Consider the following 4510-nt stretch of genomic DNA (forward strand, 5'->3'; position numbering starts at 1 on the left):
ATACGGTTAAGGTTAGGGACAGGTTTGTTGGTATGGGTAGGTTTAAGGGTGGGTTAAGGTGTAAGGGATGGGTCAACGGTGTAATTATAAATAAAGTAAAATTAATTACAGATGTAATTACATGCAGGTATTTTTAAAATATAAGTACAATGTAAAAACATGTATGTACACAATAAGTGCATTGTACCAAATTATTAATTTAAATGTAAGTACATAGTTGTTAAGGCCACTTAATAAAAAGTGGGTCCTAATTTGTTTATAAAACATTCATCACTGAAATGACGGGAACAAAAACACACTTGCACAATTCCATTGCTGCCCCGGAGAAACAAACTTTCCATCATAACAAAAAACACACTTTTTTGGTGACATTGTTGATTTTGTGGTCTAAAAACAAAATGACAAATCCTCATCTTTTTTATTATTATTATAAACAGATGACAAATCCTTTTCGAGCAAGTCCTGTGCAATGCTGCCGAAGACTTCCATAACCCAAATAAAGCACGCTGGGGCATGCTCTTGCTCTCGCTCTGATTGATGTGTGCACGCTCTTCCGGGAGGAGTGCCCATACAAGGAATTCCGCCCTTTATGACGTCATACAGGGCCATTCTCTGAAAAAAAAAAAAACTTTCTGAAACTTATACAAACCCTGAAGGAATGTATTTGGCACAGAAATACTCCGTCATACATCCAACACTTTTTTTTTTTTAACTTTGGCCATGTTTAGCATGAGAATCCAAATCTTTAACAGTGTAAATAAGTCAGAATGCATGAAATAGCAGTAGACCTCCCCTTTAAAGATTAAATGTTTAAATGGCTTGCCATACATACACTGTAAAATCTTGAAATGTTACAGTAGTTTTACTATTTATATTACAAGATTTTTTCTGTATTTTTGAAATACAGAAAACTTTAATGGAATTACAAAAATAGACTGTAAATGTAACCTTAAATAGCCTTGGGGACAAATTTGGGCAAAATCTTTTTTTTTATAAAAATGGTTTCCTTGATCTGAGTGGTAAAAGATTTGGTTACTTTTCCTAAGTTTGCCACCTGAACACACACACAAAAGTTGGACTTGATTCAACAATGTTAAGTGTTTAAAAAAAAAAAGAAAACTCCTTAATTGGTCCTTCGTGGACAAAAGTGGGCAGCCATAGGAAATTAATGGGAGAGAATATAATACAGAGCAATAGTTTTTTGGGTTTTTTTGTACAATAAAAATCAATAAATCCAACACAATGCAGATCATACATACACATAAATGAAAGGGTGAGCCTACACAACATTCTCAATGTGGCCCACACTCACACACATGGGAGTGGAACACACACATCCATAAACAAAGCATTGAATGAGCCTATAACAGATTTTTTTTTTTTTTTGTCAAATAAAAAACAGTCACTCACACATACACAAAGAAAGAATTGAATAAGCCAATAACAGCATTTATTTTTTTTAATGTGCCAATCAGCCGCTGTGGAAAACACACACACACACACTTCAAAGTCAGATCCTATTCAAAGTCAAAGTCCTACTGCAAGATTTGTTGATGCTTCCAAGCAAAACATGTCTGGAACATGCTACTTGGTCTATTGTTTATTCTTACCTGTTTGGTACCATATTACTTTTTTGAGTAATTGCAATTTGAAGTTTTTTGTTAGAAATAAATTATTACTGATTCTTGTGATAATGATTCTTCTACTTTGTCTTTTCCTTATGGCATGGTCAGATTTGTCTGTACGCATATTTTGGCATATTTGTATAGTTTACCCAACACACATGTTTTTTTTTTTTAATTCTATAATTTTAATTTGTGATCAAATCTAAAGCTTAAGCGGTTCAGTTTGTTACAACATTGATTTAGATTTCAGCCTATACAGCCAGTGAGTCGGCCTACTGCAGTCATAGTAGCCATTGATATTTCATGTAATTGCTATTTTTATACCAAGATATTTCATCAGATGTCGCCAAAGTATACCAAATGTTGAGGTTTTGGCTGTTTCAACTTACTGGAATGAATATTTTTACTGAAGAAAAAAAAAAGAAAAAGAAAAAAGAAGCATATTTTACATGAAAGTCAATGAAGTAATTTTAGAGGTAAATAAAACAAAACACACACACAAAAGAAATGCATAAATTGATTGTTTTTACTTAAGTGAAGATAGTGTTAAGACATTTAAAAAAAATAAGAATCACACCTGAGACATTCGTGCCCAAATTTGTCCACGAAGAAATCATTAAGGGCTGCTCTGTGAAGCATGCTTGAGGGTTAAATGTCTCATGTAAAATAACATGAAAACCTGTAACTGTGAATAAAAATTGTTAAACCCTTTTCTGTCATTCACTATTCCCTACATTAGTTTACAATAGTCCACTCGATGAGTGAATTAAAACAAGTGAGTGAACTCAGACACTGAGGGCCCTATTTTAACGGTCTAAGCGCAAGGTCTAAAGTGCATGGCGCAGGTGCACTTAGGGCGTGTCCAAATCCACTTTTGCTAATTTAACTATGGCAAAAACGGTCGGCGCACCAGCGCATGGTCTAAAAGGGTTGTCCCTATTCTCTTAATGAGTAATGGGTGTGTTTTGGGCATAACGTGCAATAAACCAATCAGAGTCTCATCTCCCATTCACTTTAAGAGCCAGTTGCGCTCGTGTCATGGCGGACTTGCTATTTACACGGCGGAATTTGCAAGCGCAAAGACAGAACACGTCTCCAGAGATGAAACGGAGTTGCTCGTGTGCGAGCAAATAGGTAGCCTAATTCTGATCCATGCAATGACTATCCATTATGACAGGGATCCTCAAATCTGGCCCACGAGATCCACTTTCCTGCAGAGTTTAGCTCTAACCCTAATCAAACACACCTGAGAGCATGCTAATCAATGTCTTCAGGATCATTAGAAAATCACAAGTAGGTGAGTTTGATCAGGGTTGGAGCTAAACTCTGCAGCGCATTGGCTCTCCAGGGCAAGATTTGAGGAACCCTGCATTATATGACATGTAGGCATTTTTATATTTATGTAGCCTACACAATACTAATCTTTTACATTGCTATACTTTAATTTTTAATATTTGGCATGTTTGTGGGCTGCTGTGCGTCCCTGTGTGTAATAAGCAGAGTGTACGTGTGCTGTGGACCCGCCTATACTAACGCGCTCTTTAACAAATAAATAAATAAACCTACTACGCTTTAGACCAGGTTTTTGTTGGTCAATGGCGCAGTCTATTTCAGTTGCCTCAAAATAGCAATGCGCCAACAATGTGCCTGAACACACCTCGTTTTCAGATCAGCACGCCCATGAGCGCACAAATGGGCGCAAATGCATTTGCTATTTAAACAACGTTGCGCAGGACGTGAAAATTATTACTACGTCGGGCTGAAACTAGCTAAAAAACACTTGTGTCGCGCCTGGCGCCGCATTGCGCCTCATTGCGCCGGATGTATGATAGAGCCCTGAGTGTCATTAGTTACAAACACCTGCTCTTAACAAGCAGAATCACTGAAGGAAAAAGAAACAACAAGAACAGAAAAAAGACAAAAGAGATGAGCAAAAACACAACTACAACTGACTTCCAGCCACAACCTTAGATGAAATCAACTGAAATGTAAGACAATCAATATCTGTTATGTAAACAACTCCAAAAGCAGCATTACTTTAGATTTAGATTTTAGATTGACTTTATTCCTGTCATATGTCCATAAACGTTCTTATTGAGGATTAACAAAGGTTTAGATGTTTTTGTTTTTTCAATTTTTTCTTTTCTTTTTGCAATTCACAGTGCTTTTTTGTTTTTGTTTTTTTGGCACCCCTGCTGACAGATTTTTTTTTTCTTTTACAGTGCAGAGGAAGGATCTATGCCACTTTGATCAAGTTCACCTGACTGTAACTTTCTTGTAATCCTGGAGACCTTGATTAGTGTGTTTGATTAGGTTTGGAGCTAAACTCTGCAGGAAAGTCGATCTCAAGGGCCAGAGTTGAGAACCTGCAACCCCTGATCTATGCTAATAGGGCCATCAGCAGTTGTGGGTGGGGCTTAACCCTTTTGTGACATCACAAAAGACAGCATTCGTTTTGAGACGCTGTTTTTATGATTTATGGGGAATATAAAAAAAAGGAGTGGGTGAATTTTTACCATTATGGGGTGGATGTAGGGGTGTGCGATATTGACAAAAAATTATATCTCTATATTTTATGGGATTTTATCAATAACGATAATTAGACGATATTTTGCTGAGTGCGTTATTGTGCTGGTACCTTAAGGACTGCCGAAGACAGCTGACTCATAATGTTTTTAATATTCTTCATATTCTGTGTGGTGGTCAGTTCATACTGATAGAAATTAATCTTTTCCAATAAGTTTAAACTGATTTTTGCATTTTATGGGCATGTTTACCTTTATAAAGCCATTTTTTCTAAAAGTGTCCATTATCTTTTGAGTCAAATTCTTACATTTAATCAGGGAATTAGAATAAGACATTTGGGCTGTTACCAAGCAAATTAA

Source organism: Sinocyclocheilus anshuiensis, unplaced genomic scaffold (assembly GCF_001515605.1).
Source record: "Sinocyclocheilus anshuiensis isolate Anshui unplaced genomic scaffold, SAMN03320099.WGS_v1.1 scaffold1092, whole genome shotgun sequence".
NCBI classification, from domain to species: domain Eukaryota; kingdom Metazoa; phylum Chordata; class Actinopteri; order Cypriniformes; family Cyprinidae; genus Sinocyclocheilus; species Sinocyclocheilus anshuiensis.